Genomic DNA, 25,743 nt, shown 5'->3' with positions numbered 1-25,743 from the left:
TCTTAACAAAATTTGAAAACCCCTGGCAGGAAACACAGTTGTGCTACTTGCCTCCCAGATCTGTGCACCAGTGAACCAGCAAACTGAAAGTTATGAGGTCTGGTCAGCTTCATTTTACTGCTCCATTGCCACCTAAAGTGAATTAGAGGGACGAAGCTATGAAGCAAGGAAAATGTGTATGGATGAGCATCACAGTAGGGATAGAATCAAAATTTGAGACTGAGTCAAATGAGAGTAGAGAGGAAGCAACAAAAGAATAGAGAAAAGGAATAAGACAAAGACCACACAAATACAATTTCAACAAAGACACCTGGGGGTGAGAAATGCCAGCTTGGGGATGTCAGAGAATTTTGACTTGAATTATAGATCTGGTATTTATTATCAATGTGACAGGGTAAAACATTAAGTATTGTTTTTAATCAGCTCTCTCCAGACCTCAGTGTCCTCATTGGTGAAATAATGGAGTTAGCTCTAATTCTCTAAAACTCTGGCATGGCAGTCTTTAAAAAGCAAAATCTTGTCTTTTCAAAATACCTGTATTCCCATATATTTTCTTCTCTGACTTCTCTTGATCATCAAGCTCTTTAAAAAACAAAGAAGTTTTTAAAAAGAGAGGGAAGCTATTAGTAAAATTTACCAATAGAGCTCTCCTACTTCTACAAATGAGGAAGTGAGGTTTACTTTCTCTTCTCTGGGACTAAGTTTGGTCACCATAATTGTCTAGCAATTCAATTCATTTTGGTGTTGTTACCGTTGTAATCATGATAGCTAGTTTTTCTGGTTCTTCTTGCTTCATTTAGCATCAGTTCATAGAAGTCTGCTTCACTGAATTGTTCAATTATTGCACTGCAGCAGTCCTTGCTATCTGAATAGTGTAAGAATATCATTCTTTTGATGAAAAAAAATAGCTTAAAAAAGCCTCACCATATTAATCACTCAACAATTCCAATCCACAATCCAGTGGAAGATGATGGGAGAGATTTATGTTGTTGTTGTTGTTGTTATCTGGAATGAGTCCTGAATCACTTCTTTTGATTGTTGTTCTGACAAACACTAGACAAAATGAAATATCTTACATCTTGGAAGAAACTGTGTAGCCATTATAATGACTATTTAGTAGATGTATTCAAAATCACCTTTTGTCACTAATTTTGTTTTTGATTGGTGACTACTATCAGCTCCTGCCTAGATGTCCCTCCTACCTTTGACTATTCCCTCATTAGGTTAAAAATCAGCTGTTAGTGCCAAATATCCTCTTAATCCTATCCATGGAATAAATCATCTAGAAAAGAGATGCAGACAATTTTGGTCCTAGAGGAGAAATGAAGATTTAAACATATTATCTTGTGTTCTAGGGGTGGAGATCTACCGATTTGCAATATTAAATACAACGCCCAAAAGATTTGCTCTGTCCCCAGGTATTGCTTACTTTTTCTTTTTTTATTTGACTTATGGAAGAGATAAATGCAAATATATTCAGGAATGATTGAGATGTAGAATTGATTTTAAAAAGTATAAATTAAAATACTTTAAAAGCAGGAAGTAGATACAATAAACTGTTTTATCTAATGATCTTTATTAGTTTCACTGCTCAGTTTACTCTAAATCAGCCCTAAAATCTTTTAAGAGGTATTCAACATATCTCATGCTATGACAATAGACTATGGAGAATAAAAATCTGGCATCTTAAAGGCCTTCAGTGACTCTAGACATGAGCCTAGGATCTCAGCCATAGAGACCAAACAACTGTTCACTAAGTGCTTTGTAATCATACTCTAAAAGCTACTCAGAAATATGGAACAGTGAATCATAAGCCAGGAGCAAATAATATTCCAGAAACAACAGAGCTTCTTGGATGGAATCAGAGTTGGGAAACCAGAGAGACAAATGAGATCCAAGGAGACACTGAGAATACCAGCAACCAAGGGAAAATGTGTGTTGTGCAGATGTTAAAGCTAGACTCACTTTTAGTCCCAAAAGCAAAGATATAGTTATACCTCAAATTCAGTTGAAATAAAACACCTGCTATTTGTAGGTAATAGGAACAAGGCATAATCAAGGGTAAAATCAAATCAGATAATAAAGGAATATGTTACTCCATTTGCCTTCCAAGCTTGAAGAATCTTCCTGATCAGAAGCCATAAATCTATGTCCAGAATGAGGAGGTACAAACCATTCATTTAACCTCTATTTCAGCTTATTTCCATAATTGGATTAAAGAGTTGAGGAAAAGTTTTGAGTAGTAATAAACACACACTTCAGAGTCAAGAAGAATAGGTTTTACACACAGTGGTAGCCTGACCCTGAGCGATTTGCTTAACCACTCAACACTCCAGCAGCTATCTACGACTTTAAATGGAAGAACAGATGCCAATCTACATTGTTAGGAGGAGTTCTCCCAGTGGGTCTTCCCTGTGCCAATAAAATTGTAGGTCTTCTCCAAATTAAGTGATTTTAAATTTCAGTTTGTGGTTTCATATGCCTACGAAATGAAAGCATTGTTATAAGGTGTACTGTCATTTCTAAGCTTTATAAATGAAAAACAACAAAAATGACAGTGAAAATAAAATAAAAAAGATAGATGTCAAAGAGGGACACAGTTCTGGACTTGGAGCCTGAATGATCCGAGTTCAAATTCAGCCTTGGATATTCATTTGACCCTGAGTTTTAACCTCTGCCTGTCTCATTTTCTCATCTGTAGTATTAGAAAAATAAAAATATATGCCTCTTATTGTTGTTATAAAAATAAAAGGAGGTAAAATTTTAAAAATACTTTGCAAATCATAACGTGTTATAACCATGCTTGTAATTACTAAAGCAGAGAATGAATGTGTGTCTATTGTTCCTGCAAACTTGCGTATCTTGTCAAAGTGTCTTCAAATTTTAAGGGAGCTATGTAAAATGAATAAATGGGTCAATAAATATTGATTTTTAATAGCTAGTCAGAAGTTTTATTTGCAAATTGGGACTCATCATCAAATTGTGTAAATTCCTTCCATTGAGCTCAAATTCCTATTTTCCTGTTCGTTCTAATTTACGAATTGTAAACAGAAGTAAAAATTCTGAGCAGGTCAGGATATTCCCATAAGCAGATCTCATTGGACATATGAATGCCTGAGTGCACATGAGAGCCATCTCTAATGCAAATTCCAAAGCAATTATATTACTGACATATGCTTGAATGATGTTCCTTAATGTAAATTCTTGAATCTAAGTATCAACATACTAAGTGCTTCTGGAGAGGTGGTTGTAAAGGAAGATATTTTTTTTCCCTCGTTAAAAAAAATCTGTTCAAACAAGCACTTAGAAGTTTGGCTGTTTATCCAAATTGAAATAACTGGTTTGGAGAGCTCATTCTAAACTAGGCAACTCAGAAGATCTTTTGTTAATAAATCTTTAGTTAGAGAAACAATATCACACAACACGTAATGACAATGCTGTTGTAAATACAAACCAAAGAGCTAGAGGATAGATTTGATTTTAAAGAGGAAATAGAGTATCACCAGAGATACCAAAGAGCAAACTTATTCAGGAGTATATTGGAACTAGCTCCAAACATTTCCTAAGAGCTAATTGTCAAATTTTCAGTAACAGCATTTATACATTGGAAATTCACAAACTTTAAAACAGGGCTTGGTTTTCATATTTTATTGATTATCCTGATTTAAGTGATGGAAACAATGGCAGAATTAAATTGTGTCATGTGCACACTTTTTTTTTCCCCCCAGAGAGATAGATAGTTGTTAAACTGCTAATGTTGGATAGCTAGCATTTTCACAGAGGCTAAATCCTTAGCTAATAAGGAGTCCTTAGAGATGATCTAGCATGAAGCATTCATTATATTGCTGAGTCAATTGAAAAGAATTTGTCCAAGGTCACACAATGAGTGAAATATGGACAGAGAGAACAATAGCTGGAGGTCAGAATGCAGGATGCATGAGTCTAATGTTCTTTCCACTGTTTTACCCACACCACACTACCTCTCAGGGACAGGTGTGATCATAACTTTCTGAAGGGCATTGGAATATTCTGGGGCCAGGTTCCTTGTAGGTGTTTAAGTTGGCAAGCAATTAGTCTTGGCTGGCAGACTAGGGAGTAAATGAACAAGGAGAGAATGCTGTAGGTTAGCTCCTCTCTCCTTATACCCAGGAAAGAACATAGCTAGAGTCCCTTTGTTTATGTTAGAGAACATACAGTTGAATAAATAGTCAGCAATTTGGATCATTCCAATAAATGTAATTTCACTTAAGTACAAGTCAGGGTCATATTTTGCTGACAAAGTCATGTTTACCTCCAAAAAAGAAGAATACTAAAATTGATTATTACACTCTATGCTTTTACTTTCCAGGATAGGCTTAAATACTGTTCAGAAAAGCCTTCCATTTTGTAAATTTAAGCATCTGCATTCTAAGATAAGTTTTTATTTAATTTTTGACTCATTGCTTGAATTCGGACAAGTAAGTTAATAACAAAATATATTTTTATTTTGCTAATTTCAAGATAGAAAAAACTTTTTCTTCATGACCATTACAGAAATACTAGAAACATACTCTGGTACCAATCTATTAATTCAGAACACTACTGGTAAAAAAAAAATGCAGTTAAGATAATTATAAAAATAAAGGGAGTTTCTGGAAAGATTTTGATGAAAATTTGCAGAGCTAAGGGGAAATTTGTTTCTTTGAGATGAACTGGTACTCATTTAAAAAAGGGGAAAAAAAAACCCAGCAATATGCAAATCCATAACTCCGATGGGTAACTAGGACTTTTCCCCAGAGTGCTAAAATGTGTAGTGCAATGATAACACATTATGTAGCAGTATAGGAAGAAATGAGCTTAGCATCTAATTTATGTAGTTCATTTTTAACTAATCTCATAATTTCATTAGTGTAGGTAGGAAGGGTAGGGAGTATAGTGTACTATGTAGTGTAGTGTAGTATATACTGTATTGTAGTGTATGGAGTTTCTTTCATCAAGGAATATTAGCAGTTTATGTACAATTAATAGATTGAGAGTGTTACCTGAGGATAGAGAAGGTTGAATTGAGAGATTAAATGAGTCCCAAATAATATATGTCAGAGATGAAACAAGATTTTCCTGACTACAAAACTAGCTCTCTACTATTCCAAGGCTTCTTCTTAACAATATTAGTTATCAGAAAGTAAGGACTTCCTTGCCCAAAAACCACATCATGAGTGAAAATCCCACTGTTTTACAAAGTGACTGTACAGTACCCTAAGGCATAGTGTAATCTGTACTATTTATACTTGAGTATTTAGACCAAGGTTGTTACAGATACTTGATTTTTTAGATTGTAAACTTCATGAGGGGAAAGTTGATTACCATCATATTCCTTTCTCCAATACTTCTCAGCTATATCTTCCAAATACTGGATTCTTACGATGATATTTACTAATTTGAATTGAACTACAAGCAGGATCATTCAATGCTGTCTAGAAAGTTGATCTCACCATCTGGTTCTGGAGACTTTGTTGTTTTCTCTGTTGTTGTACCAAATAAAAATATAGGACTACATAAATCCTGGAAGATGTTTCTTAAACCCAAAGAACACCTATTACCAGGTTATTGACCTGAGCTGTGGAACACAAAACAGCCTGATGACCTCAAGAGCCTCCAGCAAGCCATTTAATGTTTCTGGCTTCTGATTCTCTGTTCTCCATAAATTGCTTGTCCCAGGTCTCTATTTCTTTTCAGTGTTATAAGGATTTTTAGGTTTAAAGTTATATTGAGGTTTGGAAGGGTCAACGATGATAGACTATACATCACTGATGGATTTAAAGGATTTTTGAACTTGAGCAATGGCCCAATGTATGTCAGAGTTGCCTGGTTATAACTGCAAAAGGAGTTTCTGCTTGTGATTTGTTTTCATTTGTCATTTCACTAATTACCATAAGTTAGAGGCAGCCATCATATTACATAAATTATTATATAACATATTATGTGATCTAATATATATGTCATAAAATTATCCTATGTTTAAATAAAACAGAAAGTTTTACATAATAGATTTGCAGCTTCATGATATGGTGGGAGTGTGATGGAGAGAACTTCCTAGTTTCATGATGTTAGGCAAGCCACAGCTTCTCTGAGTCTCATTTCCTCAGTTTACAAATATGATAAATAACTATACCATCTACTTCATAACACTGTCATGAAAAACAACTGAATTGCAGAATCTGAATGTACCTCTCACTTTCTTTTAATATATATATTTTTTTTTTAATTTTATTTATACTATTTTTTATTTTGTGAAATAACCTTTACTTAAAAATGTGGCATCTCTAGGCCAGTCCATTACGGTTGTTTGCTATGCATGACTGTACCCAGGCTGGGTTCATAAAAATCAACAGTTTCAAATTTAATGCAAATGCCTCTTTTCTAACTGTATTACACATTATGACCGTTTTTGTATAGAGTCAATGGATTTTTTAAATAATAATGTTTTTTCTTTCATACTAAACTTATCAAACACTAAAAAATTGAACATTTTTATATTAATGTAGTACAGAAAAGACAGGTGTATATGAAATTTCAAAACTCTTATGTAGCCCTTGCTTTTCTTTTTAGTTGTATAATAAATTCAGCATATAACTTTCAAACCTGTCTGGGTTGTCTGTGATTCTCTCTGTCCTTCCTTCTATTCTCTTTTCTTTAAAAGGAAAGGATCCCTTATCTTAATTCATTCTCTATCATGCTCCCAACCAAGATGAAAAAAAAAAAAAAAATCCTTGTAACAAAATGAATTCCCACATTGGCCAAGCCCCAAAACATTCAACTTAATCTACATTTTGAGCCTGTCATATCTCTTTTAGAAGGAATGTACTCTACTATTGGTACTCTATATTCTAGACTTTCAAAGATTTAACACATATAATATACCTGTCAGGTTCAAGATATGTGATAGGCATTGTGAATTCAAATTATTTCCTCAAGAGATACTAAATAAAATCATATTTGCTTCTTTGGGGATATGTTAGTCTTTCTAGAATGTTCTCCAAAGGAAAAAAATAAGTTCAAACCAACTGAGGAAGGAATATTAATTATATGTTTCCATTAGAAAAACTGTGTGGGAGACAATAAAATAGCAGGTTTGACACAGTGATTTCTCAAGAATAAGAAAATATAAGGAATTGTAACATTCTGCTGTCCAGGCAGAAAAAAATCAGCTGCAAAAAGACTTCCTGGGAGATTTCATGGAAACTCACACAACAATGACTATGTATATTCTATATGGACATTCATCCAGAAATGAAAACAGACAGCTTCCCCCTCCTATGCATATATAAACCCTCAACCTGACAAATATACGATATACATGAACTTATCATTCTGGCATCTTAATGAAATTTTTTAAATTGGCTTGTTTGCAGGGTAAGAACGATTTCCTTAAAAAGAGGAGCTTTTTGGGGGGAAGTTCTTGACTCCATTATGAGATTAATGATTAGCTTGTGTGATATATATATATTTTTTAAAAATATAAAATTCAAAGGCCAAAAAAGGATCAAGTAGTTCTGATGGAGAAACAAAGTGTATTGTCTGAAAGGCCAACAGTTTTATAATAAACATTGTTAGCAAGTAATCAAGTTCTATCCACCGTGCTAATAGTTTGTCATATGTGCCAGCAACATTTAACAACCCATGGCATCCTTTCCAAAACTGTGATTGATGGTAGATAATTTTGTGTTTGGCTTCTAGCCCTCCATACACAGGTATATCCACAATCTATTCTAGAAATGTGTGTGTGTATGTGTGTGTAGATAGATGATATATATATATACATACATACATACATAAATAAATATTCTTATATATACATAAATAAATATTCTTATATATACATAAATAATTATTTTTATATATACACATATATGTATGTGTGTGTGTAATTTATGCTATTTTTTAAAAATGTCTCTCTGTTATCAACAAAGTTATATAGGTCTTAGGAACTTGGACCTGATATTTCATTAGTTCCATATAAGCTCCGTATAACAATTCAGGAAAGGCCCTTCTCTACATCTTATAGTCTTTGTGAGTTACCTAAAGCACTGTAGCATTAAGTGAATTATCCAAAATTATATGGCCAGTGTATCTCATAGGACGAAGTTGAACTCATTTCTTCAGGCTTTTGAGAGTTTTCTAAGCACTATATCATGCTGCCTCTGAATTTTTAATTAATATCACATTTTAAGAGAATGATGTTTCTATTCTTCTAGTCTTCAAATTATCTACAATCAGCTACCCTAAGTATCTGGAAGAAACAAATAATATATACCACCATAGGGATGTAATACATAAGGAATAATCCTAGATATAGAAAATAAAAAGTTAGAAATCAACGTCTTATAAAATTGTTAATATCTTTTAAGAATAATGGTCAACTCTGTAGACTTAAAATATCTCTCAGGGAAGTTTTTTGAAGTATCCAGTTTTAACTTTTACTTTCCAAGAAAAGTCCAAATTTTAAAAATATTCCTATGCACAAATCTTCAAAATATATGTACTTTTTGAACATTAGAAGTGATAAAATTCTCACAGCACTTCAAAAAATGATGTTCTTCAGATAATTTTCAGATGAAGAAATTAAAACTATTTCTAATCATATGAGAAGGTGCTCTAAATCACTTTTAATCAGAGAAATGCAAATTAAGACAACTCTGAGATACCACTACATACCTCTCAGATTGGCTAAAACACAGGAAAAGATGAACATGGAAGGGGTTGTGGGAAAACTGGGACACTGATACACTGTTGGTGCAGTAGTGAATGAATCCAACTATTCTGGAGAGCAATTTGGAACTATGCTCAAAAAATTATTAAACCGTACATACCCATTGACCCAACAGTGTTTCTATAGATCTTATATCCCAAAGAGATCTAAAAGGAGGGAAAGGGACCCACATGTGCAAAAATCTTTGTGACAGTCCCTTTTGTAGTAGCAAGAACCTGGAAACTGAATGGATGTCCATCAGTTGGAGAATGGCTGAATAAATTGTGGTATATGAATGTTATGGAATATTATTGTTCTGTAAGAAACAATTGGCAGGATGGTTTCAGAGAAGCATGGAGAGACTTACATGAACTGATGCTATGTGAAATGAGCAGAACCAGGAGATCATTGTACATGGCAACAACAAGATCATGTGATGATCAGTTCTGATGAACGTGACTCTTTCCAACAATAAGATGACTGATGCCAATTCCAATCATCTCATGAAGAAGAGAGGATTGTGAGAACTTAATGTGGATAACAACATAACATTCTCATACTTTTTGTTGTTCACTTACATTTTATTTTCTTATTCATTTACTTTCTTTTTTATCTGATTTTTCTCATGCACAAGAGAATTGTGCAGCAAGAGACTTGTATAAATATGCTTATACATATTGGAATTAACATATATTTAACACATTTAACATATATTGAATTGTTTGCCATCTAGGGAAAGGGGTGCAGGGATAGATGAGAAAATGTGAAACACAAGTCTATTCAAGGGTCAGTGTTGTCAAACTATCTGTGTATGTGTTTTGGAAATAAAAAGCTTTATAAAATTTTTTAAAATATGTCCTTTCTACCCCTCCAATTTCATCCTTCATTCAATAAATGTGTTGGTTTTTCTTAGGAACTTCTATGGAAAGCACTATGGTGCGTGTTAAGTATACCTTGGATAAATTGCTTAAATTCTTTTATTTTGATGGCTTCTGGGTTTACTTATTGCTTCAGAACTTTGATCTCAGGAGGGTATGAAGGACTGAACACTGCTACAATCCATTCCCTTGAGGCTCTACTGGTGAATGTGGTGATGGGAAGGTGTATTCCCATTGTATGCTATAATTGTTGAGCCTTTTGCTAGGATAAATCCCATTTAATAAATCATCCAAGTGAATTGTCCAAAGTTATATGGCCAATGTATCTCATAGGAAGAAGTTGAACTCATTTCTTCAGGCTTTTGAGACCAGCTCTCTAAGCTCGTCATGCTGCATCTGAATTTGTAATTAATATTACATTTTAAGAGAATGGTGTTCTGATTCTTCTATTCTTTAAATTTCTTACAATCAGTTACCCTAACTATTTAGAAGAAACCAATAATATACACCACAATAGTAGGGATGTAATACACAAAGAACACTCTGAGATATAGAAAAGAAAAAAAAGTTAGAAACCAAAGTCTTATAACATTGTGATTGGGATCTTTTAAGAATAATGGCCAATTGTGCAGGCTTAAAAAATAAAATCATAACATTCTGGTCAGAAAATATTTTGAACTTTGATCAAAATATTACTAACTTTACAAGACACCTTATTAAGACAATTTATACACTGCAGATTGAGGGGGAAAAAATCCACTATGATGATTAGGCACAGTAGTAAGGCTGACATGCTAGAAAACAGAACACAATAATTTAAGTAGGCAAATTCATGGGGAAAGAGAAGGTTACAGAACCAAAGCAAAAAGGCCCATGCAAAAGGGCCATATGTCAGAAGGAATCACTTAAGTAGAATACTGAAGTATATGTCCTTTGTTTTTCTTAGGAAAACCTAAGTTTTCCTCAGTTAGACAACAAACTTTGGAACAGGCTGTTTCTCTGATAACTGCTGTGCTCAGGCCCTCTTTTGGACTTTTTAACTCTTGCTAGGTGGAACTTCTTGTTTATTGTCTTCTAAGGAAGTATTATTATTATTTTTTAGCAAAGGCAGAGATCTTAATCCTAGAATCAGCAGAGATTTTTCAGGTCTTTTTACTAGGCTCTTGGGGGTTTCTATCTTATGAGAATTAGTGAGAGGCACAGGTTGAAAACCATTTCCTCCTTCAATCAGTTCTTCTAGAAAAATAATGCAGAGACTTTTCTTCTTGGGGTCAGTTTTTCAATGTCGCAGGTGACTGCTTAGATATAAGGTCTCTTCTTAGGTCTAACTATATGTCTCTCCTTAGATCAGTTCTGCTTTGATTTAAGCTGTACTCAGAGCTCAACTCATCTAAATTCTGTACTCTATATGCCTTAAGCTAAAGTAGAGACTTTTTAAAGTGAGCTCACTTCCAACTCAGAAAGATAAACTAAAATCCACATTTCTGGCAGCAATCTAAAACCAGGAAATATGCATTTATAATCATCAAGCAATTCTAAGGATAAAGGTTTCCCAGTTATGAACTTCAAATCCTCCTGATAGTTATATTTAGATTGAGGGAACACTGCATTTCAGTTCAGGACAGTTCAGGTATCTCTACACTGAGTAATTGTCTTTTCTCTGGGAAATAACACCTTCAGTGTTTCTCTCATGAATGATTTTTTTTTAATTCTCCCCCTCAGATTAGGAAAACTGTGCATAGGTGAAAATTTTAATCAGTAGAATAAGGGGAAAAGTAGGAATATTAATAGAAGGATCAGGTTTCACAAGGGCAGTAATAAATTCGTGTTTGGACATTTTGAATTTTGGTAATCCTGAGTAATAACAGGAAGTCATATGCAACAGAGAACCTAAAATATAGTGCTAGAACTGAAAAGGAGATTGAATTTAAGTAAATAGATTCAAGAGAGCTGATTAGAGGGATGATAATTGAAGCCATTGGAATAAATGAGAGTATCAAGGCAAATCATGTGGAAACAGAGAGATAGGACAAAGTCTCAAATATCAGAGCTGTCTTTGACTTCTCTATAATACTTCCATCCATTTAACAAATCTTTCTGAATTTTTCTTTATAACATCTTTTATCTCCATATATATGTGTATATATACATATATATATATGCATGTCTATAAAAGCATATATAAGATGGTTTTATCTCCAATATCACAGACACTAATCAAATTTAGAACCTCATCATGGCCATATTATTAAAAATGTCTTCCAAGCAACCTTACTGACCCCAGACTCTTCCTCCTTTTCAATTCATTCTACAAACCACAGCCAAATTAATATTTCTAAAATATTGCAAAATCTAATTTTTCCATGTCACTTGATAAAGAATCTACAATGGATTTTTACTGGCATTGGCATCGTTTTAAACCTTCCTACTAATTTTCCTATATATGAAGCATGTATAAAATTGTGAATACTAACTATAGTGAAGAAAAGTGAAGATGAACAAATCTGATTCATACATAATGGAAGATTGCTTACTCTATCAAATTCTGATAAGGTTGATAGGGTAAAGAGTCTACAAGTTGAGTGTTTGCTCAGTAATGAAGCACTGCATTCCCATTAGAATATAATTAAAGCCACAAAGTTTTTTTTTTGTTTTTGTTTTTGTTTTTGTTTTTCAGTATAAAATGCTGGCTTGTACCTTTTTGTTCTCATTAGACACAACATAATTGGTACGATGGCAAAAGTAGTTCCAAGTCCAAGTTCAATAGTTAATGTGTATATACTGTTCTTATCTAATAATAATAATAGTAATACCATACACACAATTATTTAAAGCTTATAGAGAGTTTTGTTAATATATTCACATTTTATGTTCATGGAAATCTTTTTTTTAGTCATCTATGACTCTTCATGATATAATTTTGGGTTTTCTTTACTGAGCTGCTATTTCTTTCTCCAACTCATTTTATAGATGAGGAAACTGTGTCAAAAAGGGTTAAGTAACTGTATCATGGTCACACAGTTACTAAGTGTCTGAACACAGATTAAATTCAGGTCTTCTGACTTCAGGCTTGACACTCCATCCACTACATCACCTAGCTACCTTATCATCACATCAATGCTGGTAGTTACCTATTAGTAGTTACCTATTAGTATTATCATTGCCCTTTTACATATGGAAAACTGAGACTAATAGAAGTTAAAAAGCTTGCCCAGACTGACACAGTTTGAAAGTGGACTTGAATTTGTCTTCCTGACTCCATTCCAGTTTCTGGACCAAGCTGGCTTAATGTGCATACTCTCTAATTAGATCAAGTTTTGGGAACTCTCAGGGACTCAACTTATTTACAAAATAAAGAAGTTAAACTTGCTTACCTCAAAGGTCTCTTTAAGCTTTAAGTCTTTACTAAAATAGGTGGACAGAAGGATGATGGATCATGAATGATGGTGTGAATAATGATAATGAGGAAGAGGAGGAGAAGGATGGCATGACAACTCAAGGGATAGTGATAATAACGATGATGATTATAATGATGAAGACAAATATTTCTACATAACAACTTCAAATTATCACATGATTTGTACCACTTCTAACATTTCACATTTGTGATCCACTTATCTGCTTTTTACATTAGGAGTGCATAAAAAGACAATCAAAACAAAACAATACCTGAAAAGCTGATCTGAAATATCAGGCTACTATTTTCAGATTCCCAGTCTTCCTTCCAAAAGTCACCTCTATCATTTCCATTACATTTCTTTGTGAATCAGAAGTGTGAATTTTTTTTTTTAAATGTTATCAGCTCACATTTCTGTTGCTAATTCCCCACCCCCACATCCTTAAGCCATGGATTTTCAGGGGTATTACTACTTTCATTTCTTCCTTTTCTTTCATTACAGAGCATGATCATAGCAATTCCTCCAAATAGGCGTTTTTGCTGCAACCTTGTACTGTTATGAACATTAAACACTGTTTGTAGTATGCATTTCACATCCAAAACCAAACCCTTGAATCTAAGCACTGGTCTTAGGAGAGGGAATGTTTGATCTTCGGCTTAGTAACAAAATCTAGTTCTTACTTTTGAAATTAAGTTATAATACAGTGTATATAGTGTATATTAATTCATTGTTGCTGTTCATGCACAACTAGACAGAAAAGTTCTTTTGTATCCTCAAAGTAGAATATTTATTGGATTTATCTCAGATGGCAATTTGACCCATTGTTTTCTATGTCTGCCTCTGTCTGTCTCTGTCTCGCTGTGTCTGTCCGTCTATCTCTTTCTGTATCACTCCTCAGGAATATATTCCAAGCATGAGGAAGCAAGAAGCCTTAGTGAGATGCATGGCTGATAGGGCTATTAATTGAAGACTGCTGGAAATATTACTATTGATGATGCTGTCACTTTTGAGATCCTGTCACCAATCTACTGATGGTGCTGCTGACACATCTAACTATACTAAAAATAATGAAATATTGAGCCTCCCTCATATGATTTTGATATAACCTTTTACTTGTTATTTTAGATGGATTAGTTAGTAACTGCATCTCAAACTTCTTTCATGTACCACCACAATACAAGAAATATAGGAAACATATAAGTCTCTTTATATTAATCAATCTTTAGAGATTCCCTCAAAAAATCTTAATGAATTTTCTCATTTCCCATAAATGATACATGAAGTTACCTTTCTTCTTCCTTTTTTATCTGTGATAAATATAATATCTATAGATTGTATTAACTTATTCTCATAACATGTCAAAGACTGCTAGAAAAGAAGAAACTTAAGATGCTACACATATTCCCTATGAATTGGCATTGTTCATTAAACTGAAAATTTTCTTGAAGTACATTTGGACACCAGACTATAAAAGGGGCTTTCTCCTAACAAATGAGGCAGCAGCTGAATACCCAGCAGCAGAAGCCAGCAAAGTTTGGCCAAGATGTTTCTAGCACTGTCTTGCCTGGGATTGGAGCCTGAACAATGACTAAGGCAGGCACCCTATAGAAACCTGGAAAATGTTGAAAGCTTTTGAATTATGTCTTTTCTTCACCAGTTATTAGGAGAGGATGGGTGAGCTTCCAGAATTTTTTTCCTGAAAACTGTTTTAGACACTTTTATTCATCACATATGCTGTATTTTTAAACTGGTTCCTAAAAAGCAGTCTTTGTTCTGTTCATAATAAGTGGGTTTGTAGACATTTGGCACTAAAGTAACATTTTAAAATTTACAAGCAACTAAAAGGGAACCTGTCACATTTATCCATGAAGTCATGCAAAAGAGCATCCATTCTATACGTGCACAGACATCACTAGATAAGCAGTCAGACAGTTACTAATGCCTTCTTAATCAATAAAATGTCATTAAATATTTTTTTCTCTTGAGCAATTTGTTGAAATGAATTTGTTGAGGCCTTCATCTCCCACTGTGCAGCTCTATTTCTTACAATGCTGATGGCCTGTTATGAATCAAAAACTCTGAAGTGATTTAATAGAAAACAGAACAAATATCCTGGTTCTCATTTATTAAAGATCACTATATAATTCTCATGAAACACTGTCAGGTGTCTCAGTGAGAGAAAAATAAAAATACCAACAAACTTTTTTTTAAACTCCTATGACTTTTAAGTACTAAATTTTGCTGTTAAGGAATTCCATTAAGTGAATAGCCTATAAATTTAAGGTTCCATGGAATCTTCAATTTTGTGATTGTTACAAAGAAATAGCATGAAAATCAAATCTTTAGCAATGATTATACCATATACTAGTGTCAAAAGCCACCTTTATACGAGCTTTTAATGTTTTAGCTTTGCAACTTAAGTGAGACTGAATTGATAATTGAAACTTTCTGATTTATTATTATATTTATTACATTAAATTCAGGGGGTTATAAAATTAGCTTTCATTTATTTTTTTATATTTTTGACATATTTGTGCCTGTGATTTATGTCTGTGACTTTTACATTTGTTATTCATATTTGACATTGAGAACCAAGACACTGTCACTGCTAAGTTAATTTTTTTTTTTAACTTTCATTTCAATCAGTCAACAACCAATTATTCTTGGCATTTGCTATTTGTGAGACATTGTACAAAGCATTGGAGATAAAAATACATACTTAAATATTCCTTTCTTTCAGAGAATTCACAATTTAAAAAGGAGATACTGCCATAACAACTGAATACATATATATAATAAATAGTAGGTAAATTAGAATAACTTCAGAGGTAAGGCAAGAGCAGGAGGGATGACCTAGAAAGGTTTCTTACAAGAGACAGTATTTGAATTGAATCTTGAAAGAAACCAGAGAAGCCAGAAAGTGGAGATAAGGGGGAAAAAGGACAATGTAGCTAATTGTTGGAGAAGCAACCTGACAAAGTGAAAAGTGATCTAGCCATGAATCATAAACTTTGAGTTGATGTCCTAGTTCTGTGGAGGGAAAAACCAAAAACCAAAATCAAAACCAAAACAACAATAAAAGCTAATTGTGGCACTAAGACAAGTCACTTAATAATCAACATCTCAAAGCATATGATTTGTTAAAATGTATTAATGGAAGAAATTGCCATATTACATTGATGACCACAAAGTCTGGACAAAAAAAAACTTTTTTTGAAAGACAACATATTTTATATACATTTTTTCTATGTTCTCCACAAATGATTTGTAAGATTATTACTGGAATTATTATTATTATTATTATAATTTTACAGATAAGAAATTTGATTATCAGATTAGCAATTATAAAAAAGAGTTTAGGAGAGGCCAAATAATTAGTCCAATATTACACACCTAATGACTGGGAAAGCTTAGATTTGAGATCAAGTCTTCTGATTCAAAGCCAAATGACCTTTCCAATACAAAATTCTGCTTCTCAATTAACATTTTTTTATTGAACCTATAATTTATTTGATAAAAGAAACTCCCTGTGGGGCAATGCCTTCCCCCAAGCAAATTAACATCTGGTTTAAAACTTGCATTCACAGAAATTTGTGTAGGGGAACTGAGAAGTTTGGTGACTTGCATCATACTATATAGTCAAGGTACATGAGAAGAAACTGAAATTAAATTGTCTTCCTAACTTTTAGTGACTACAATTCTATTCACTTAACATCAATAAAGCAAGTGTGGACTATTCCTATAGAAAGAATGATATGAGATAAAGAATACTACAGTTGAATAGACTAAGAAATTATTAAATAATTGAATCCAAAGAAGAGGTATTAAGGAATCATAGGATCTTAGAAATGGAATGAAGTCTCTACTGGAATACTGCAATGGGAAAGGAGAAATATTATTGTTGATTTGGGGTATCTTAAATAGAAGAAGGATGAACCCAAGGACAAACAAAAATGAAAGTTGAAAGTTGAAGAAAAATATAGCTCATCTTAATTGAACCAAAAGTAAATAAATAATTATATTTCTCTAAAATTACAATGGACTAATTTAAGATACAATGAAATAAGTCTTCCTCAATGAAGACAATTTAAGGAAAAATTGATTATTTGAAATGCCTTGGAAGGAATTTTTAATATGGTGTTGATTAGACTATATGAGATTGTATAAAAATCAAAGGTGATTTGATAATCCTTGTTATAAAATGGACAAGGCTTAAGAGGGATAGAGCTAAGGAGAAGGAGAGAGAAAAACAGAGGAGAAAGCAGAAAAATATGAATGAGAGACAGACAGACCGATATTCAGACAAGTCTGACACAAAGATTCAGACACAAAAATTTTGCTATGTTGGCTGTTTTAATCTTTTCATTTAGTTTTGCCTAGTAGATTACACATTAGTTTAGTATATTCTTATTCTTTTAGCAAGTAATTTTAATGCAGATACTTTTTGCTTGTATTTCAAGTCACACGTTAATTTCATGATTTACTGTTTCAAAAATGAAGACTAAAAAAGAAAATAGTATATCAAACATAAATGAAGTTATTGAATACCTGAAAAGAAGGATTACTGATTGTATTTTTCATGTATTCTTTCTAAAATTCTTTGGATTCTGATACTGGAGCCTAGTAAAATAGTAAAGAGAACCTTTGCAGATATATCACTTCATTCTTTGACAATTTTACCCTGCAGTCATATCAACTTAACACTTCCCTTACTTCTCATTCTTTAGATTTCACACTCAAGTTATAACTTTTGCTTTTCATTTTTCCCAAACTCCACGGGCTACTAAACTGGGGCCATTCACCTAAAGAAGAAAGTTGGTCATAACAATTTACAACTTCCCATTTGTTTTCCAAGACATTTTACAAAGATGTCACTGGAGTGAACATCTGATACATTCCTCCTTTTAACAAATCTAGGAGCCCTTCATCACTTCTTAACTAGTGACTATGTCCTTTTGTTCTACTTTTATACTGCTATCCAATAGTTACTGAGCACTCAAGCTTTCTCCTCTCTTTATTTTTCAGAAAGCAACCACATCACAAACAAATATTTTTGACAGAAGTAAGTCTCCCATATGTCACTAAAAGAAATAACTAAGTTTTCCAAAAAAAAATTATTTTATTTTATGTCCATTCATTTTCTTTCCATCCACATGCATAAACAATATTTATATCCTTAGTCAAATTCCAATGAAGGAAATTTTTACTTGAGTACATTCACCTGTCATGTTACACTTTATATTCCAGAAAAATACTAATGAAATTCAAGCAATTTCATTGACCTTTTGATGAGGTAGTCTTTCTAAGTTTTAAGGGTAATATATGGTTAACTATATAGTTTTCTCTTAGCAATATTGAATTCCTCCTTCTGGGTATATATCATTTTTTAATCAATCTAATATTAATTCAATAAAACCTGCTTCTGTGAAATTTGAGAATAAGCTCACATTTCATTACTTTTTAGTAGTCTTTAATAGCAAGAGGTAGTCAACTGAATATTCCAAATAACGTATGTGGCCAATAACTAGTAAATGAGTATGAAAGAGTAGAGGGGGGTGTGTGAAAACTTTGATTTACATCAGGCTGGCTCCAAAATATCAATGCTGGGTACAGAACATTCAGATAATTATTAAAAGGAATACTAACAAAAATAGTCTTTTGGAATTTTTCAGTAAACCTATTTTTTAAAGTACCAAACATTTCTTCTCATTTTCTCTACTTAAACAATTACAACTACTATTCAGGATTATCCATTCAACTAACTAGGCTACAGTAGCCTCCTAATTGGTTTTCCTTCACTCATCTCTAGTCCCTCTATTTTACACCCAAGTATTTTAAAGTTCTGGATTGGCTATGTCAGTCCCTACTAACTAAACTCTAGTGGTTTCCTATGTTCTCTAAATCAAATGCAATTATTCAATTTGGCATTTAAAACTCTTTACTATCATGTTTATCTTAATTTTGTAGTCTTCTAACATATGATTCAGCCAAATTGTCTTTCTTGTTCTTCCTTCATTATTCCATGTGCCATTGGTATCCCTCAATTCTGAAGTGTGGTACTTCCTTGTTCTTAACTCTTGAAATCCTGGGTTGCCTTTAATATTTAGCTCAAGCACTATATTCTACATAAGGATTTTTATGTCCCTTCATACACGAGTGCCTTTTCTGCCAAGATTATCTATACATATATTGGATGTGCTTTGCCTATATCTATACTTGATTCCCTCAATTAAAATGTAAATTCCTTGAGTTCTTATAACTATTTCATTTTCTCATATTTTTATTTTCAGTGCTAAGTAGAGTACCTGGTAGATAGTATAGTACATACTTGATTTCATAGTAAATAAAAGCACCCTATTGTTTAAATCCCTTCTAGGAAAAGGAATCATTTTTTTTTAATTCTATGAAAACTATCTCAAATACATCAATCTACAACAGTGATCAAACTTGGTAAAGGGCTGAAATTCAGTTGATGCACTATGGTTGGACAACCGAGCATTTAAGGCTATTCATCAGCTTACATTAAGATGTTATTACAGAATTTGGATTATGAAATCTTAACTCCTAGGGACTAGAAATCTATAGCAAGGACATGCTCTTAGAACCTGGACAAAACTTTTTATGGCTTTCTGAATATAGTGAGCTCTGTACGATATAAGCCCAAAGAAATAGTCAAAGTGGAGTTAATACTCCAATCCCTATGACCAACTAACAGGTCTAGGTTCTTATGCAGACATTTCAGTACAGATTAATTACCTGATAGCAGCATATGAGCAAATTGCTGCTGCTGCTATCAAAGCATAGGGTTTTCTCCCTGGTAAACAAGACAAGGGTGAAGCCTTCACAAAAATTACACAAGGGTCAAATGAACCCTTTGCTGATTTTGTGGGATGTTTGCAGACAGCTGTCATATGAAATAATGGTGAAAATGCAGTAACAGAAATAATGATAAGGCAACTTGCTAAGGAAAATGCTAATGAGGTTTGCAGAAGAATTATACTAGGACTACACAAGGATGCTCCTTTAGAGGAGATCATAAGATGCTGTGCCTCAGTGAGCACAAATACCTTTTATAGCCAGGCTATGATGCAGACTTCACAAGATCCAAACATGGGAAGACAGGGTCCCTTTTCATAAGGGATTTCCAGAGAGATTCATCAATGCTTTCAATGTGGTAAAGTAGGGCATCTGAAAACTCAGGGTTGGCATAGAGACAGAGTGAGAAAACAGGGTGGGAGAACAAGACCTAATACCCCATATTGAAAATGCAAGAGAGGCTTCCATTGGACATCAGAATGTAGATTGATTCAGGGAAACAGGATGAGGAGCCCAGCCCCAGGACCCAAAACAAAAAATACTTGGGGCATGATGGCAGCTGATGCTACACCCAGAGAGCCAGAGAAGTTCAATACCTAAACATGACCAATGAGATAGGAAGCAACCTGATGGGAGAAAGGGATTACAATGGGGGAGAATAGAGTTGTATGCAATTGGGACAACTGAGATACCCCTTGGAGAGGTGAAATCTGTTCCTCTCCAACTTATGGATCCCTTACCTCCAAGCACAGTAGGTTTAACCATTTCACCTCCTGAGAGTACTTACAAAACAGTGTCCATCCATACAATGATGTAGGAAACTGGGGAATGTGTAGATAATATCCCAGTCACTAATACAGATAGACAATGTGTGACTTATCAACCAGGAGAAATAGTAGCATCATGTTTACTGATATAGATTCCTAATAAGCAATCTCATGATAGTCACCCAGATTCTGACTCCAAGCAACAAAATGCAAGAATATACTAGACAGCAGCTATGAAAGCTGAGTGACCTATGGCCATTGTCTGTATAAATGGCATACCATTAGAAGAACTGGTAAACACTGGTGCAGATCACACAGTCATTAGAGGTGCCAACTGACTCAGTCACTGGCCAAAGATTAAGGCAGACACCCACATGTCTGGGGAAGGAGGATCAATAGCCACTGAAATTAGTGCTACCTCTTTAAGATGAATATTTGAAGGCAAAAGAGGAGTTTTTAATCCTTATATAGTTGAAAAAATCCCCATCAAACTATGGGAAAGAGACATTTTGCAACAATTAGGATTACAAATGAATACTTTAGTTTTTTTAGGCGGGGCTGCTGTTGAAGGCCTGCCAACACTTTCACCTATTCCCATTCAATAGAAAACTGATACAGCAGTGAATAGAACAGTGGCCTTTAGGTAGCAATAAAATGTAGGCCTTATTAAATATAGTAGAGGAACAACTTGACCAAGGATACTTACAACCTTCTCTAAGTCCTTGGAATTCCCCAGTATTTGTTGTAAGAAAGAAATCTGGAAAATGGAGGATGATGACTGATTTATGAAAGGTAAATGAACAGATGGAAACTATAGGACTCTTCAACCTGGATTTCAATCTCCTATTCAATTGCCTAGAGAATGGCCTCTTTGGATTATAGACATTAAGGATTATTTCTATTCTTTTTTTTTTTTTTTTTTTCCTGAGGCTGGGGTTAAGTGACTTGCCTAGGGTCATACAGTTAGGAAGTGTTAAGTGTCTGAGACCAGAACTCGGGTCCTCCTGAATTCAAGGCCAATACTCTATCCACAGTGCCACCTAGCTGCCCCAGATTGTTTCTATTCTATCCCTCTAGATAAGGAGGATATGAAAAGATTCTCCTTTTCAGTGCCCAGTGTTAACTTAGCTGAGCCTTATAAAAGATATGAATGGACAGTATCAAATGTATATTGCTGCTGCTCTTATTCCAGTAAGAACAGCATTTCCAAAAGTAATGTTATTCCATTACATGGATGATATATTGGGATGTGTACCTGAGGAACAAAAGACCATGGAAACACTAAGGAACTACAAGTTTGGCATATGTTCTTCACTCACTTTTTTAATAGGGACCCTAAAACCAAAACGCCAAGAAATATAATGGCCAAGTTCAAGAACCATCAGATGAAAAAAAAAAAAAAAAAATACTGGAAGCTGCTATAAAAAAGCAATTCAGATATGGAGGAGCCACAATAAGGATAACCCAGGATCTAGCAGCATCCACATTAAAAGAACAAAGGGCCTGGAACATGATATTCCAAAAGGCTAAGGAACTTGGTATGCAGACAAGAATAACTTACCCAGCAAAAATGAGCAGCGTTTTCCAGGGAAGAAGATGGACATTTAACGAAATAAATGAATTTCATCTATTCTTGATGAAAAAACCAGGCCTACATAAAATGTTTGATCTTCAAATACAGAACTCAAGAGATTTCTAAAAAGGTAAAAAGAAATCTTGAGAACTATATTTCTGCCATAAAGATATGTAAAAAAAAACATATATAATTTGTCCTAGAAACTAGAGGTAGAGAGGAAATTATATCACAAAAAAGGGTAATGTGGTGGTACTACATCTCATGAAGAGGCAAAGGTAACCTATTATATCTGAGAGAAAGAAAGGAGGGAGTTGAACATAGTGTGTATCAATAGACATATTTAATTTATGGTGAAACTTCTTCCACTTCATTGAAAAGTGACAGGGAAGGAGGTAAGCTAAGGGGAAGGGAAGACAAAAATTGTTTGGAAAAGGGGTAAAATAAGGGGAGGAACTTTAAGGTGGGCGAGGGATACTAAAAAGGGAGGGCTGTGAAAAGCAAGTGGTGTTAACAATTTAATACTGGGTAGGGGGGGGTAAGAGGGAAGGAAAGGAGAAAAGCATAAGCAGGGGGTTAACAGCATGGCAAGCAATATAGAATTAGTCATTCTAACCATAAATGTGAATGGGGTAAACTCCCTCATAAAGAGGAAGCAGTTAGCAGACTGGATTAAAAGTCAGAATCCTACTATATGTTGTTTACAGGAAACACACCTGAAACAGGATGAGACATTCAAACTAAAAGTAAAAGGGTGGAGCAGAATTTACTATGCTTCAAGTAAAGCCAAAAAAGCAGAGGTAGCCATCCTTATCTCAGATGAAGCAAAAACAAAAATTGATCTAATTAAAAGAGATAAGGAAGGGCATTATATCCTGCTAAAGGGTAGCATCAATAATGAAGCAGTAATATTAAACATATATGCACCAAGTAGTGCAGCATCTAAATTCTTAAAAGAGAAATTAAGAGAGCTGAAAGAAGAAATAGACAGCAAAACTATAATAGTGGGAGATCTCAATCTTGCACTCTCAGAATTAGATAAATCAAACCACAAAATAAATAAGAAAGAAGTCAAAGAGGTAAATAAAATACTAGAAAAGTTTGATATGATAGATCTTTGGCGAAAGCTAAACAGAGACAAAAGGAGTATACTTTATTCTCAGAAGTTCATGGAACTTATACAAAAATTGATCATATACTAGGGCATAAAAACCTCAAAATCAAATGAAGTAAGGCAGAAATAGTAAATGCATCCTTTTCAGACCACAATGAAATTAAAATTACATTTAATAAAAAGCCAGGGGAAAATAGACCAAAAAATAATTGGAAACTAAATAATCTTATACTAAGGAATGATTGGGTAAAACAGCAAATCATAGACATAATTAATAACTTCACCCCAAGAAAATGATAATAATGAGATATGATACCAAAATGTGTGGGATACAGCCAAAGCACTAATAAGAGGAAGTTTTATATCTCTACAGGCCTACTTGCATAAAATAGAGAAAGAGAGGGTCAACGAATTGGACTTACAACTAAAAATGCTAGAAAAGGGACAAACACGAAACTTGAAATTCTAAAAATAAAAGGTGAGATTAATAAAATTGAAAGTAAAAAAAAAAACAATTGAATTAATTAATAAAACTAAGAGTTGGTTCTATGAAAAAAACAACAAAATAGACAAACCCTTAGTAAACCTGATTAAAAAAAGGAAAGAGAAAAAGCAAATTGTTAGTCTTGAAAATGAAAAAGGAGAACTCACCACTAATGAAGAGGAAATTAGAACAATAGTTAGGAGCTACTTTGATCAACTTTATGCCAATAAATCTTCAATGAAATGGAAGAATACCTTCAAAAATATAGCTTGCCCAGATTAATAGAGGAAGAAGTACGTAGTCTAAATAGCCCCATCTCAGAAAAAAGAAATAGAACAAGCTATTAACCAACTCCCTAAGAATAAATCCCCAGGACCAGATGGATTTGCATGTAAATTCTACCAAACATTTAAAGAACAACTAACTCCAATGCTATATAAACTATTTGAAAAAAATAGGGATTGAAGGAGTCCTACCAAATTCCTTTTATGACACAGACATGCTACTGATACCTAAACCAGGTAGATTGAAAACTGAGAAAGAAAACTATAGACCAATTTCCTTAATGAATATTGATGCTAAAATCTTAAATAAGATATTAGCAAATAGACTTCAGAAAATCATCCCCAGGATAATATACTATGATCAAGTAGGATTTATACCAGGAATGCAGGGCTGGTTTAATATTAGGAAAACTATTAGTATAATTGACCATATTAATAATCAAATTAACAAAAACCATATGATCATCTCAAGAAATGCAGAAAAAGCATTTGATAAAATCCAACATCCATTCCTACTAAAAACGCTTGAGAGTATAGGAATAAATGGACTATTCCTTAAAATAATAAGGAGCATATATTTAAAACTGTCAGTAAACATCATATGTAATGGCGATAAACTGGAACCATTCCCCATAAGATCAGGAGTGAAACAAGGTTGCCCACTATCACCATTACCATTCAATATAGTACTAGAAATGCTAGCCTCGTCAATAAGAGCCGAGAAAGAGATTCAAGGAATTAGAGTAGGACATGAGTAAATCAAACTATCACTCTTTGCAGATGACATGATATTATACTTAGAGAACTTCAAAGACTCTGCTAAAAAGCTATTAGTAATAATTCAGAACTTTAGCAAAGTTGCAGGATACAAAATAAATCCACATACATCTTCAGCATTTTTATACATTACCAACACAATCCAACAGCAAGAGATACAAAGAGAAATTACATTCAAAATAATGCTCGACAGTATAAAATATTTGGGAATATATCTACTAAAGGAAAGTCAGGAATTATATGAGCAAAATTACAAAACACTTGCCACAAAAATAAAGTCAGATTTAAATAATTGGAAAGACATTGAGTGCTCTTGGATAGGCCGAGAGAATATAATCAAGATGACAATGACTCCCTAAACTAATCTATTTATGTAGTGCTATACCAATCAGGCTCCCAAGAAACTATTTTAATGACCTAGAAAAAATAACAACAGAATTCATGTGTAACAACAAAAGGTCAAGAATTTCAAGGGAAATAATGAAAAAAAAATTAAATGAAGGTGGTCTAGCTGTACATGATCTAGAACTATATTATAAAGCAACAGTCACCAAAACCATTTGGTATTGGCTAAGAAATAGACTAGTTGATCAGTGGAATAGGTTGGTTCACAGGGCAAGATAGTGAATAAAATCAGCAATCTAGTGTTTGACAAACCCAAAGATCCCAACTTTGGGGATAAGAATTCATTATTTGACAAAAACTTCTGGGAAAACTGGAAATTAGTATGGCAGAAACCAGTCATGGACACACATTTAACACCACATACTAAGTTAAGATCAAAATAGGTCCATGATTTAGGCATAAAGAATGAAATCATAAATAAATTAGAGGAACATAGGATAGTTTACCTCTCAGACTTGTGTAGGAGGAAGGAGTTTGTGTCCAAGGGAGAACTAGAGACCATTATTGATCACAAAATAG

At 33.6% G+C, this 25,743-nt stretch overlaps 1 protein-coding gene across 2 annotated transcripts in view; it reads right to left on the bottom strand.

Moving 5' to 3' along the window:
• Positions 1-25,743, bottom strand: part of GALNTL6 (polypeptide N-acetylgalactosaminyltransferase like 6) — a 1,464,604-nt gene that overhangs the window by 1,275,079 nt on the left and 163,782 nt on the right. The window lies entirely within an intron of this gene.

This window comes from Sminthopsis crassicaudata, chromosome 6 (assembly GCF_048593235.1).
Source record: "Sminthopsis crassicaudata isolate SCR6 chromosome 6, ASM4859323v1, whole genome shotgun sequence".
Lineage (NCBI taxonomy): Eukaryota > Metazoa > Chordata > Mammalia > Dasyuromorphia > Dasyuridae > Sminthopsis > Sminthopsis crassicaudata.
The sequence above is the reverse complement of the archived record's forward strand: the minus strand, read 5'-3'. Positions and strand labels throughout refer to the sequence as shown.